At 40.2% G+C, this 15,022-nt stretch overlaps 1 pseudogene; it reads left to right on the top strand.

The window, feature by feature from the left end:
* Positions 1-7,176: 7,176 nt before the first annotated feature.
* Positions 7,177-15,022, top strand: part of LOC126981395 (cytochrome c oxidase subunit 1-like) — a 97,547-nt pseudogene continuing 89,701 nt past the window's right edge.

Below are 15,022 nucleotides of genomic sequence, written 5' to 3'. Positions count from 1 at the left end.
ACTCTTCCTTCACCCTAAGTACTTTGTAAAGGGAAGGGAGTTTCACGGTTCGTATACCCTGGACTATTTTGTATTCTGGTGGTAAGGAGTGTGATATCAACATCGTAATTGAGGAGTTGCTCAAAATCTTAAATCCCTAAACCTTTTCTTTTATAAGCTATTCAATAAGTTCCCATCCGTTGTTTTTTCACGGGATAAGTTCTGCCAAGGGAGGAGTATAAGGGACAAACGCAGCTTTTCACTCATTTCAACGTTACCATTTTCCTTTTATAAGCTATGCAATAAGCTCCCATCCGTTGTTTTCGTCATGTCGTGGGGTAAGTTATCTCAAGGGAGAACTAAAAGGGACACTGAACTAATTTGACTCTTACCCATTCCAGCACTAGCATTTTCTGTCTGTCGGTCAATCCCCTTTTGCTTTGAAGAAAAAATGTGTTAATCTTTCATTCACTAAAAAAATAATGAAGCATATTTCTGTTTATTCCCAGTATACTGTATCAACCATTTTTTCATATTTTTTCTCCCGTATGATAAATCCAACAACATGTGTGACAAATGTACTGCACATTATATGCAAACGTTACGAAAAATGGACCTCAAACATTTCCCTTCACCAAGGTCGCCGGGCAGTTTCATCACATTCACAGTTTATGGGGAAATAGCACACAAGCGAATGACGTAGACAAATAAACAAACAAACAAACAAAAAAACAAGAAAGGGGAGACCAATGTTTATGATACAATGAAAAAATAACTAAATTCGGCCCGAGAACAGAAACGATATATGAAAATGAGGTTATGTTTCTCTCACGTAATTTCCGGTTCAACAGCCAGAGAGGACAGGCAACAGAAGAGGCGGAAGATGTAAACAATACTACAAGAGGGGGATTGGTGGGAAAGGCAACATGTAAATATTGATAGAGAGAAACAGAGAGAGGAGGAAGAGAGAGGAAAGACGGGGAAGAGAGGGAGAGGAGAAGGGGGAGAGAGAGAGAGAGAGAGAGAGAGAGAGAGAGAGAGAGAGAGAGAGAGAGAGAGAGAGAGAGAGAGAGAGAGAGAGAGAGAGAGAGAGAGAGAGAGAGAGAGAGAGAGAGAGAGAGAGAGAGAGAGAGAGAGAGAGAGAGAGAGAGAGAGAGACTGGGAAGGGATTATCAACGTCGCAGCAACATGGCTCGGATATTAGTGTGTGTGTGTGTGTGTGTGTGTGTGTGTGTGTGTGTGTGTGTGTGTGTGTGTGTGTGTGTGTGTGTGTGTGTGTGTTCGTAAAAGAAAGTATATAAAAGAAAGACCACAAGCATTCAGGCCTAATGGATAAGGCGTCGGGCATCGGATCCAAAGATTTGTCACGGTCGATGTCTCACGGCGATAATATTTCACGTAAGGAATCAAAGTAAAAATTTTCCATATATTTTCAAAACATTTAAAATAATCTCGATGCAAGTGCGATCGAGACAAGACTGGACCCTGAAAAAAATGAGATTAATAAAAGAAAAAAGTTGAAAGAGGAGAAAACAAACATGAGAAAAATATAAAAAACATGCAAAAATATAAACAGGAAGGAAGAAGCTCAAGGGCATAAAAAAAAGTGTAGAATAAAAAGCCTGCTCAATGTTGCTCCTAAAAAAATATAAAAGTTGAGAGTGGACAAAACAATAGCGTACACTCCCAACTTTACATTTACCAAGAGGCAGCAGGAGGAGGTCGCTGCCCTTATTGAATCTCTACATATTGACAAGCGTTGTGCTGCAGCGATTAAGGATGAGCTTACCTGAGCGGCTGAGACGGTGTACGTGAGGGTCACACCATGGCACAACACGACGCAACGCAACAAGAAAAGGCATGCCACGACCCGACCCAAAACGACACACACACACACACACACACACACACACACACACACACACACACACACACACACACACACACACAAACACTACAGCCAACACACACACACACAACCCCTCCCCCCCCACAACCAACACACACAGGGAGTAAGCTAGAAAAGAAAAAAAAGAGGTATAAAAGGAAATTACAAAAATGAGGTCGTAGAAAAAAAGAGAAAGAGGAGGAAGGAGGTGACTTGTGAGGATGGGGATGAGAGAAAATGGTGATGAAAGAAGAATAAGAGAATGAGGAAATTGGAAGATTTGCAAATACGATGGAGGCATTGCAGGAAGATGGGATTGCGGAAGAGGAGGAGGAGGAGGAGGAGGAAGACGAGGAGGAGGAGGAGGAGAAGGAGGAGAAAGAACAGTGGAAATAGAATAAAAAGAGGATGAGCAAAAGGAGAAAGGCAAATACTAGAGGTGAAGGAGGAAGGAGGAGGAAACATGGAAGAGCAGGCAACCGAAAACCAGTACCTTATGACGATGCTCCCTGCTTAGTCACACAATTAATCTGACTCTTCCTTAACTTGTGGAACAGACTAAAGCACTTGCTCTACCAAAGTGCGGGAGGATGATCGTTTCCGCGTTTAAAAATTCTGCAGGAGTTTGTTCCACTGGCGGAGGACTCGATTTGAGCAATTAATAAAAACTCCTACCTATGTCCCTACTGCCTCACATCGCTTGGAGTAATAGAAGTAAATAAAATTGTCCAGGTATTTGAGGATCTTTATTAAATCAATCCTTAACCGTCTATTTTTCAACGGAGAGAGAGAGAGAGAGAGAGAGAGAGAGAGAGAGAGAGAGAGAGAGAGAGAGAGAGAGAGAGAGAGAGAGAGAGAGAGAGAGAGAGAGAGAGAGAGAGAGAGAGAGAGAGAGAGAGAGAGAGAGAGAGAGAGAGAGAGAGAGAGAGAGAGAGAGAGAGAGAGAAAATATCAGCAGTAAGGAAGAAAACATGCGGAATGAACTTAACGTCTATACTAAAGACATCAACGCAACTGCAAATTTCCATAGTCAATTACGATCGTGACATTTAAGATTCATGGAAGGGTAGAAAGCCAAGTAATTACAGTATATTAACCACCTTAGGGTTAACCTGGAAACGAATTAACTTGAAAAAATATAATCATATCACCCATATGAAATAAATTTTGTAGTGAAACGTAATGGCAAAGTCCGCAGAGTTACGGTAACGGATTCATATCACAGCGATGGCATACTCATACAAGTGTATCTCTTATGAAAAAAATGTGAGAGAGAGAGAGAGAGAGAGAGAGAGAGAGAGAGAGAGAGAGAGAGAGAGAGAGAGAGAGAGAGAGAGAGAGAGAGAGAGAGAGATATAAGAAAGAAAAAAGAAGGAAAAGAAACAAAGAAGAGGGAGAGAGGAACAACGGCAGAGCACGTCCTCGATAACCTTTGAGTTTGGAATAAGAACACCCGCTCAAGTTTCCTATTCAAGTCCACAAAACTTGGGATGGGATACGATAGTACATAAAGAAACAAACCTACGAACGCCCCTCTCTTCACCCCGCCCCCCACCCCACTGTAACCCCTCTCTTCCCGGCACACTCTTGGCAGCAAAAAAGATGAAAAAAAGGCACCATATCTATTACAGAAGACAGGTACGGAAATTTATGTCGGATTGGAAGAGGGAGCTTTTTCATGTCTCCCACTATCGTAACGGCCAGACAGGAGAAGGCGAAGGTAGAGGAGACGAAGGAGGGGAGAAAAATAAGATAGGAAAGGGAAGAAGGTAAGAGAAAAGGAAGTGGTAAAGAAAGAAGAGGAAATGAAAAAGAGAAGGAAGAAGGTGTAAATGAGATAGAAAACCAAACGAGAGAAAAGAAAGTACATGAGAACGTAGCGGGAAAAAAAGGAAGGTAGGGAAGGGAAGAAGGTCGGTAAGAAGGAGGAGGTAAAGACAAAAGTGGAAAGGAAGAGCGTGAGGAAGAAGGAAAAAGGAGAGAGATCATTAAACCAAACAGGAAAAGGAGAAGAAAGATGAGACGGTGGAGGAAAAAAGGGAGGATAGAAAAAGGATGAAGATGGTGCAGAATAAAGAAGAAAAGAAAAAATAGGAAAGTAAGAACTGGAGGAAGAAGGAAAAAGGGGTAAAGAGCTCATTAAACCAAATCACAAAAAAGAGAAGGTAGATGAGACGGTAGAGGAGAAAAGGAAAGATAGGAAAGGAAAGAAGGTGGAGGGAAAAGGAGGAGGTGAAGACAACTGAGTAAAGGAAGAACGCGAGGAAAGAAGGAGGAAAACGTAAAGGAGTCATTAAACTAACACAAAAAAGAAAAAGTAGATGAAACGGTAGAGGAGAAAAAGAAAGAAGGTGGAGGGAGAAAGAGGAGGTAAAAACAAAAGAGTAAAGGAAGAACGCGAGGAAGGAGGAGGAGGAGGAGGGCGTAAATTAGTGATAAAACCGAACTTTATGACGCTAAAAAGAAAACAGGACGATGCAGGGAAAATGAAGGCATATATGAACGTAAATCTATCAAAAAATACTGCCATAGACAAAGGAATGTGGCTCGTCGAAGAAAAGGAAGAGGAGATGGACGAAGAGAGGAGGGAGGACGAGAAGGACAAGGATGGGTGAATGAGGAGGAAGCGGGGCAAAAGAAAAAGAAAAAAAGGAGAGAAAGGAGAAATTAGTAAAAAGGAAAGGATACGAGGATTAAAGATGAAACAGTTAGAAAAAAGAGAAGGAAAGAGAAAGAGAGGGGAGAAAACGGATATTTGAGCCAAGAGAAGAAGAAGGAGGAGGAGGAGAAGGAAGAAAATGCGTTTGATCAAGGAAAGTAAACAATATACGCAAATACAATGAATAGAGAACGGAAATAGAAAGATCCACGAATTTTAAACCATAAAGAAAAAGAAAATACTGTCACATTCAAACACTCAGAACAAAAAAATAAACTCTGAATTATTGAATAAATAGTAGAATGAATAAATTGGCAATGAAATAAATAAGTTGGTAAGGAAATAAAGACGAGATGCATTAATATGGAAGCGAGAAAGAACGAATAAAGAAATACATAAGTTAGTAAATAAATGAACTTTTGAATAATTGAAAAAATAAAGAATAAGTTGCCAAGGAAATAAATAAGTTGGTAAGGAAATAAAGACCGACAGAATTTAAATAGGAAGGGAGTTAATGAATTAATAAAGATATACATAAGTTAGTAAATAAATTAACTTTGGAATAATTGAATAAATGTTAGAATGAATAAATTGGTAAGGAAATAAATACCAAGATGAAATAAATAAGGAAACGAGTTAATGAATTAATAAAGAAATACATAAGTTAGTAAATAAATTAACTTTTGAATAATTAAATAAACGGTAAAATGAATAAATTGGTAAGGAAATAAATCAGTCGGTAAGGAAATAAAAACCAAGATGAATTAAATAAGGAAGCGAGTTAATGAATGAATAAAGAAATACATAAGTTAGTATATAAATTAACTTTTGAGTAATTAAATAAACGATAGAAAGAATAAATTGGTAAGGAAATAAATAAGTTGGTAAGGAAATGAAAACCAAGATGAATTAAATAAGGAAGCGAGTTAATGAATGAATAAAGAAATGCATAAGTTAGTAGAGGGAGAAAGAGGAGGTAAAGACAAAAGAGTAAAGGAAGAACGCGAGGAAGGAGGAGGAGGAGGAGGGCGTAAAGGAGTGATAAAACCGAGCTTTATGACGCTAAAAAGAAAACAGGATGATGCAGGGAAAATGAAGGCGTATATGAACGTAAATCTATCAAAAAATACTGCCATAGACAAAGGAATGTGGCTCGTCGAAGAAATGGAAGAGGAGATGGACGAAGAGAGGAGGGAGGACGAGAAGGACAAGGATGGGTGAATGAGGAGGAAGCGGGGCAAAAGAAAAAGAAAAAAGAAGAGAAAGGAGAAATAAGGAAAAAAGGAGAGGATACGAGGATTAAAGATAAAATAGTTAGAAAAAAGAGAAGGAAAGAGAAAGAGAGGGGAGAAAACGGATATTTGAACCAAGAGAAGAAGAAGGAGGAGGAGGAGAAGGAAGAAAATGCGTTTGATCAAGGAAAGTAAGCAATATACGCAAATACAATGAATAATGAATCGTCAATATTAATAAAGAACGCAAAAAGAAAGAACCACGAATTTTGAACCACAAAGAAAAAGAAAATACTGTCACATTCACACACTCAGAACAAAAAATAAATAAACTCTGAATAATTGAATAAATGGTAGGATGAATGAATTGGCAAGCAAATAAATAAGTTGGTAAGGAAATAAAAACGAGTTGCATTGATATGAAAGCGAGTTAATGAGAGAATCAAGAAATACATAAGTTAGTAAATAAATGATCTTTTGAATTATTTAAAAAAATGATTGAATGAATAGGTTGGCAAGCAAATGGATAAATTGTTAAGGAAATAGAGACCAAAAGGTATTAAATAGGAAGCGAGTTAATGAGTAAATAAGGAAATACATTAGTAAATAAATTAACTTATGAATAATTAAATAAATGTTAGAATAAATAAATCGGTAAAGAAATAAATAAGCTGGTCAGGAAAGAAATACCAAGATGAATTAAATAAGGAAGCGAGTTAATGAATGAATAAAGAAATACATAAGTAAGTAAATAAATGAACTTTTGAATAATTGAAGAAAATGATAGGACGAATAAATTGGAAAGGAAATAAATAAGTTGGTAAGGAAATAAATACCAAGATGAATTAAATAAGGAAGCGAGTTAATGAATGAATAAAGAAATACATAAGTTAGTAAAGAAATTAACTTTTGAATAATTTAATAAACGGTAGAATGAATAAGTTGGCAAGCAAATAAATAAGTTGGTAAGGAGATAAAGACCAAAAGGCATTAAATAGGAAGCGAGTTAATGAATGAATAAAGAAATACATAAGTTAGTAGATAAATTAACTATTGAATAATTGAATAAATGGTAGAACGAATAAATTGGTAAGGAAATAAATGAGTTGGAAAGGAAATAAATAGCATGATGAATTAAATAAGGAAGCGAGTTAATGACTGAATAAAGAAATAAATAAGTTAGTAAACAAATTAACTATTGAATAATTGAATAAATGGTAGAACGAATAAATTGGTAAGGAAATAAATAAGTGTGAAATGAAATAAATAGCCAGATGAATTAAATAAGGAAGCGAGTTAATGAATGAATAAAGAAATACATATGTTAGCAAATAAATTAACCTTTGAATAATTGCATAAACGGTAGAATGAATAAACTGGTAAGCAAATGCATAAGTTGGAAAGGAAATAAAGGCACCATGATGAAGTGAGTTAATGAGTGAATAAAGAAATAAATTAGTAAATAAATATCGAGCACCACATTGTCTTTTAATAAGGAAGTGAATGGATTAATAAATAGTTTGGAGGAATGACCACAGACTCTCCCTAATGCTCGTTTGTTCCTTCGCCTAACCATTCCGACTCCCCACAAGAAGCTTACAACCAACACCTGATAGCGGCAAGAACGTGGAGAGAGAAGGAGGAGGAGTTGGACGAAGAGCGTGAGGAGGACGATAAGGAGGAGGAGGAGGACGAGGATGGGTGGAGAAGGACGAGGAGGAGGAACTAGAAAAAAGAGAAAGAGGAGAGAAAGGAACCATAAGAAAAAGAAAGAATACGCGGATTAAAGACAAAATACTAAGAAAAACTAAAAGAAAAGAGAAAGAGGGAAGAAAACGGATATTTGAAGCAGGAGAAGAAAGCGACGAAGATGGAGAAAGAGGAGAAGGAAGACAAAGAAAGCATGGAGAGTTGTGAAGGGGAAAAAAATGTAAAATAATCATTAGGAAATTAAGAAAAAGGGAGAAAGAGGGAAGAAAAGAGAAAGAGGGGAGAAAACGGATATTTGAAGCAGGAGAAGAAAGCGACGAAGATGGAGAAAGAGGAGAAGGAAGACAAAGAAAGCATGGAGAGTTGTGAAGGGGGAAAGATGGAAAAAAATCATTAGGAGAATAAGAAAAAGGAGAAAAAGGGGGAAGAAAAGAGAAAGAGGGGAGAAAACTGATATTTGAAGCAGGAGAAGGAAGCGGCGGAGATGGAGAAAAAGGAGGAGGAAGACGAAGAAAGCATGGAGAGTTGTGAAAGGGGGAAAGATGTAAAAAAAATCATTAGGAAAGTAAGAAAAAGGGAGAAAAAGGGGAAGAAAACGGAGCTTCATCACGCCAATACCCCGGAAGTGAACCTTGATAAGAAGTGTTGCGTACCTGTCGATGGCGCGGAAAACATTACTACCTGGGAGAGAGAGAGAGAGAGAGAGAGAGAGAGAGAGAGAGAGAGAGAGAGAGAGAGAGAGAGAGAGAGAGAGAGAGAGAGAGAGAGAGAGAGAGAGAGAGAGAGAGAGAGAGAGAGAGAGAGAGAGAGAGAGAGAGAGAGAGAGAGAGAGAGAGATGAAAAAAAAGAAGGAAAAAGAAGAGAGAAAGAGAAAATGATAAAAGAAGATGACAAAGAGGAAAAAAAGGTTATGGAGAAACGAGGAAAAAACGAAATGAAGGGAAGAGAGAGGAGTGGAGAGGAAATTAAGAGAGACAAAATGAGAGGGAACGAAAGACAGACAGACGGAAAAGAAGAAGAAAAAGAAAATGATAAAAGAAGATCACAATGAGGAAAAAAGATAATGGAGAAACGAGGAAAAACGACATGGAGGGGAAAAAGAAATGAAAGGAGAGGAAATTAAGAGACAAAATGAGAAAGAGAGACAGACAGACAGACAGAGAAAGGAAAACAGAGAAAAGAAAAACACCACCACGACACAGCGCCCCGACAACTCATCCAAGCCCACGATAAGAATAACAAATAAAATGTAAGAAACACAACAGACACCCGAGGCTTAAGTTATTCTTCTCGCCTCTCTATCCCCTAATACCTCGCCAAGGCTTCGGGGCACACCATAAAAAAAACTCTTTAGTCTTAAACACAAACTAAGCGCGGAAACTGCCCGTAAAAAAGACACTCGGGAGGATATTAGGGATATTATTGTTATTCGTAAGAGATTTTAAAAGTGGAAGCTTCAACAAAAGGAATATGAGAAGGGAAAGGGATGAAGATGGAAGGAAAGGGGTAAGAGATTGTTGTCATGAAGGGCGAAGATGACGAAGAAAGGAAGAGGAAATGAAGGGGGACGGAAGTGAAGGGAGAAGACTGGGTGACGGGATAAGAGAAGAGAACATGAAGGAAAGGAATAAAGTAGTATGGGAGGAGAAGAAACGGAGGAGAGTTGAGGAGAGAGGAGGAAAAGAACGGAGATGGTTGTCAGGAAAATGAAGAAAAGGAAAAGTTGAAGGAAACGAAAGGGAAGAGAAGTGAAGCGAGAAGAAGGGGGAAGGAACGAGAGAGGAGAAAATGAAGGGAAGAAGAACGAGGTAAGGGAAGGGAAGAAAGGAGAAGGGCCACCATAAGAGAAAAAGGGGAATGGGATGTAGGATATAAGAATAAAAACTGATAGGGAGGAAGAAGGGAGGGTAAGGGAGAAAAAAATTAAGAAGGGGAAGGGAGAAGAGGTAAACGGACAGCAGGAAAAGAGGAGGAAAATATGGAAGATGGAATAGTATACGTGAAGGGAAAAATAAACAGGAGGAGAGATATTGGAAGGGAAGTAAGAGCAGAGGAATGGATGTGAGGGGAAGAGGAAGGGAGGGAGGAAAAAATGTAGAAGTGAGGGGAAAATAAAAAAAAAAGTAATACGAGGGGGAAAAAAAGAAGAGGAATGAAGATGGTTGGAAGGTGAAAGAAGTGGGATGAGATAGGAGGGGAGAAGAAATAGATAAGAGGGTGGAGAAAGGGGAAAGGGGAGAAAAGGAGAGGTAATAAAGAGTAAGATCGATACATTAAAAACTTTACTTCAGGAACTGTCGATTTCATGAGGCAGATTATGAGTTAGTTTGGCTCTTTAAATGGTTTTGTGCCCATTGTGTCCCACTATCTCTCTCTCTCTCTCTCTCCTTTCTCTCTCCTCCTTTCTCTCCCCTATTTCTCTCTCCCTCCCTCTACCTCTCTCTACCCTTCTTTTCCCCTTTCTCTCTTCCTCCCCAAGAAAGAAAAAAGAAAGAAAAAACAACTGGGAACGAAAACACACCTTGCGGGGAAACAGTTGAGTCAGCTTATAAAAGGCCACGGCGCTTGTCCCATAAAAAAAGAATAAGAGAAAAAAAAGCCACACCCTCGGGACATGCAATTCCTCTCGTCTCTTGATTCTCTACGTAATTTTCTTCCTCTTTCTTGCGAGAGTCTTTGAGCGTTTTTTTTTTCATCTGTCTTCCACTTTGCTCTTTTTGGTGTTCCTGTGTCACGACATCTACAACCTCTCAGCTCTCGTATAGCGTTTTTTTATTTTTTATCCGCCAGCAAAAAGGTTCCACCGGCGCTTGAAGGGTTTTAGAGATGTGGTGTCTTATGTTGAAGTAGGCAGAGGTAAGTGAAAATATCTAAGCCGAAAATTAAAACTGTGAAAAATACCACAAATGAGACATCTTTTTGTTTTTAATCCGCCAGCAAAAAGGTCCCGTGGGCGCTTGAAGGGTTTTAGCGATGTGGTGTCTTATGCTGAAGTGCGCAAAGGTAAGTGAAAATGTCTAAAACGAAAATTAAAACGGGATAAAGAACTACAAATGAGACCTTATCCAAAACCATATATTACCTGCATTATACTGCCATCAAAGAAAAAAATAAATAAACAGGGAAACTTAAAGAGAAGAATGAACAAGTACCAAAAGTTTCAACTCTTATGTATACTTCAAGAAATAAGAAAACAAAGGAATACTGTCATTATAGCAAAGGCAAATAAATAGAGAAACAAAAGAGAAGAATAGACAAGAAACCCAAAACTTCATCTCTTATCTATCATCATCATCATCATCATATCGTTTAACGTCCATTTATTCTCTATGGTGGGGTTGGACGGGATATGAGCCTCCTCCACTGTTGCCGGTCCATAGCCATTTCTTCCGTGATGTTCAGCCTCCTCATATCTTCCTCCACCACCTTTCTTATCTATCTATCTCTTATCTATCCTTCAAGAAAACAGAAAGACAAAGAATAGTCGCCAAAGCAAAAACAAGTGCACAGAAAACATCAGACAAACAACCAAACGCTCTATCTCGTATGTAGCCTTCAAGAAAATAAGAAAACAAAAGAAAAAAGTCGAGCAGAGAAGGAAAAAATCTATACCTCCCACTTTACATGATCCGCTAACTGTGCTCTGGGAAACCCTCCTATTTTTTATCTCTTATTGTTCCTGATTTTTCCTATACTCCTTCGACACCTCATCCTTCAGGGCGCCGGGACCCATTCCTCAGCAGGACCTCTGAACCCTCATCCTCCCTTCCACGCCATTTGCTATTCCTACTGACACCACCGTCCTCTTTTTGAACCTCCCTTTTTCCTACCACCCATCTCTCTTCTCGTACTCCTCCTCCATCCCTTTTATTATCTTCCTTCTTTCTATTCTACTACCTTCTCGCCAACCCCTCCTCTCCCTCTCCCTCTCCCTCTCTCACACACACACACACACCAGCTTTTCCATTATACATTTTTTTCTCGCATTCAATGTTGCTTTTTTTCTCCATCCAGTGCATGTGAAAGTGTTGGCACCCCACCACACCCCATCAGAGTGCCACCCCCATCACCCCGCAGTCAGCTTCCCCTCCCCTGTCCTGTTCTAGTGCCGCCGCAGAAATCAAGGGCGGCCTGATTTCCCGCTTCATGGCCCCTTGTCCATCATGGCGACGTGGCCGTGACGGGGCGGAGCACGAGGGGGCGAGGCGGATTCATCTCAAAAGAATAATACGGCGCGTCCATCACCCGCAGCGGCTGCCTTGTCCTTCAATCATCGCTCTGTGGGTCAGGTTTTCGCTGTGCATTGTGGTAGTGACTTGAGGCTGTGTTCTTGCTTTCAGTCATTCGCAGGCGTTACACACGAGAATGCTGCGCCAAAGGACATGTCAGCATCTGAGAGTTTCAAATGTTATTCTAATCATGTGTTTTGAGTCACGGTTCCTTTGCATATTGTGACGCGTGATCAGTGAGCTATTTCTGCTTAAAGTCACACGTCAGGAATATACCGATGAGAACGCCGTGTCGGAAAGCAAGTAAGCGCCAGAGAATTACAAATGTTCTTCAAATATTCTGTTTTAGGTCATCGTTTCTTTGTATAATGTGATGCGTGATCAGTGCTCTGTATCTACTTAAATGTGTAAGACCATGACCCTAAATCTTTCACTAACTATAGCTGAAGTTATATCGGCGCCCCGGAGGATATTCAAACTATTTAGCAGTAGAAGAAAAAACGTTGCGAGGTGTACAGCACAAACAAACATCCATTTCCAAACGTATGAATAACACAGCAAACGCAGCTACAGCAATAAGGGGCAAAAATCGTGGAGGCATCTGGTGGGGTAGGCTTACCTTTGTTCTTATTTACCTTTACTGGGCAGAAGATAACCAGACACGCACTAACCAAGTCAACACCAAAAACAGGAAGCCAACACACCGCGAGGGAGAAAATATGTGTTAGGACAATTATATTAGGGCGGCAGTGGCTGAGTGTGAGGGGGGAGGGGGGGGGGCGCGCTGACTGGGTTCTTCACGACTTTCTGCTCAATTCGAACTACGGAACATTTAAATTACGTTCTCATGGCCATTACTCTATCATGTAACTTCGTGAGAGAGAGAGAGAGAGAGAGAGAGAGAGAGAGAGAGAGAGAGAGAGAGAGAGAGAGAGAGAGAGAGAGAGAGAGAGAGAGAGAGAGAGAGAGAGAGAGAGAGAGAGAGAGAGAGAGAGAGAGAGAGAGAGAGAGAGAGAGAGAGAGAGAGAGAGAGAGAATGTGAGAGAAAGAGACAGACAGACAGACAGACAGACCAAGATTTGCAATGAAACAGGCACAGACACAGAAGATAAATTAAACAAGTGGTCGGACACTCACACTCGTCTACAAAGGTGTGCAGAGAAAATAATAAGCAACAACACCCAGACACAAAAATGATCGCGTTGCCACACCGGGCCGCGCGAGGCTGGACCAGACATAACAAAGCCATCAGGTGCTCGTGTCTCGCCCATTACTTTTGCGTCCCTTCCTCTGCTTTTCCTCTTCCCTTGTTTACCGCCTGTTTGAAATTCCTCTGAACCGATACACTGTTAAATATATACCGACAGATGTTTGCCTACTTGAACGTATAGATAACTTGGTATATATATGTGATTAAAATACCCTTTCATTAGCATGGGAAAAGTGTGATAACCTGTTTTGTTTTACTTACTTTCAACAAGCTACGTAGATATTGTCGAGTAGGGAAGAATCATGTTTTTTGCAGTATTGATTAATGATTCCCCGAGACGATATTTTACCTACAGAATCCAAGCTGCGTATAAAAACGTCACTTTTAATTCGTGTCAATCAGCTACTAATAAAATCCCTTCAATCCTCCTGGAAACAGATAAATGGAGACAATATCTATACATTATCTCACGGCTAAGCCACTAAAATGCCTGTCAATTGGAACTGGTTGTTAAAAAAATGTTCAGGTGTACTTTTAGAACAAACAACTTCCAATGCAATCCTTCCAGTCCTCCAGGAAAAAAAGAAAAAAACAGACGATACACTATAACACACTGCTGCATCGCTAAAATATCTCTCAAATCCAAGACTACAGGTTTTGAAAACATCCAGGTATAATTTCAGAGCGAACACCTACCAATATAAACATTTCAGTCCTCATGGAAGAAAAAAAAAGAAAAAAACAATACACGCTAACACACGCATACATCACTAAAACATCTGCAAAGTGAAAAAGATTAAGTGAAAATATCCAGAAGTAATTTCAGAGCAAACACACCAATACAAACCTTTCAGTCCTCCAGGAAAAAGAAAACAGCAGACAATACAAGCTATTAATTGACTACGTCCCTATAACGTTTGCCAAGTGAGAGAGGTTAAGTGAAAACACCCAGTTGTAATTCCGGAGCGAACACATACCAAGACAAACCTTTCAAATCCTCTAGGAACCCGCCCCCACCTCGCTAAAAAAAGATACAATGTACACTAAAACAATCGGCTACATCACTAAAACATCAGAAAAATGAGAAAGGTTAAGTGAAAATACCCAGTTGTAATTCCGGGGCAAACACATCTACCCAAACAAGTTCATAAGTCACCCGTGAGATGGAGGAACGGTAACACAATGCTCTCACGACTAAATTACTGCAGCGTATGCCGGGCGGGGGAAGTTAAGTTGGCCCGGTATTAATGTGAGCCTCGGCCAAAGACGCCACGCCACTCATTCCGCGATTACTTTTCAGGTTTCGTATTTATGGCGCCGCGGGAAAGAAAGGTGGAGTCCTCGGCCACGCTCGGCTTGATTAAATTTCAGTCCGGCCCAAAAATGCGAAATAAAATAAAGCAGCAGGGAGCAAGGGTAGAAAAAGAGGATTTCCACGTATATCAGAATACACACACACACACACACACACACACCACGCCAGGTCATGGTACGATACGCCACACTACCTTATGGCGCGGACACACACACACACACACGCACACACACACACTCACCGGGTAAATTAACTCCGGGGATACGAATATTTCAAGCGTATGAATATTTACCAACACAAAAAATGTACATATTCACTTCTCTCCTCGTTAAAAGGCTTCGTTTAGCAGCATATCTGGGCGGAAAAAAACGAAAATAAACAAGCACAGGACTTTTTTTTTCCACTTCGCGTCTTTTTTTCCCAGTCCCTTGCAGGTCCGCGCCGTGATGAAAATGATAAAGCGATGCGAGGGAAGAAAGGAGAAAGGTATGGGAGACGACCGGGCGGGAGGAGGAGGAGGAGGATAGGGAGAGTAAGAGAGGTATGGGAAACGGCGGGGCAGGGCGGACAGGGCGAGGGTAAGGTAGGAGATGGAGGGTGGCAGGGAGAGTAGGGAGAAAGAAATGAGTAGGGAGAAGGTAGTGAAGAAGGTTATACTCTCCTCATCTATCCCTGACCGGCCTGACTGCTGTAGATGGATGGAGAGAGAAAGAGAGGGAGAGAGAGGGAGGTCTGATACTTCTTCCTCCCCTTATCTCTCCTTCCCCTCCTTCTCTCTCTCTGATATATGAGAATGGAAA

Source organism: Eriocheir sinensis, chromosome 48, assembly GCF_024679095.1.
Source record: "Eriocheir sinensis breed Jianghai 21 chromosome 48, ASM2467909v1, whole genome shotgun sequence".
In the NCBI taxonomy this organism is placed as follows: domain Eukaryota; kingdom Metazoa; phylum Arthropoda; class Malacostraca; order Decapoda; family Varunidae; genus Eriocheir; species Eriocheir sinensis.
The sequence above is the reverse complement of the archived record's forward strand: the minus strand, read 5'-3'. Positions and strand labels throughout refer to the sequence as shown.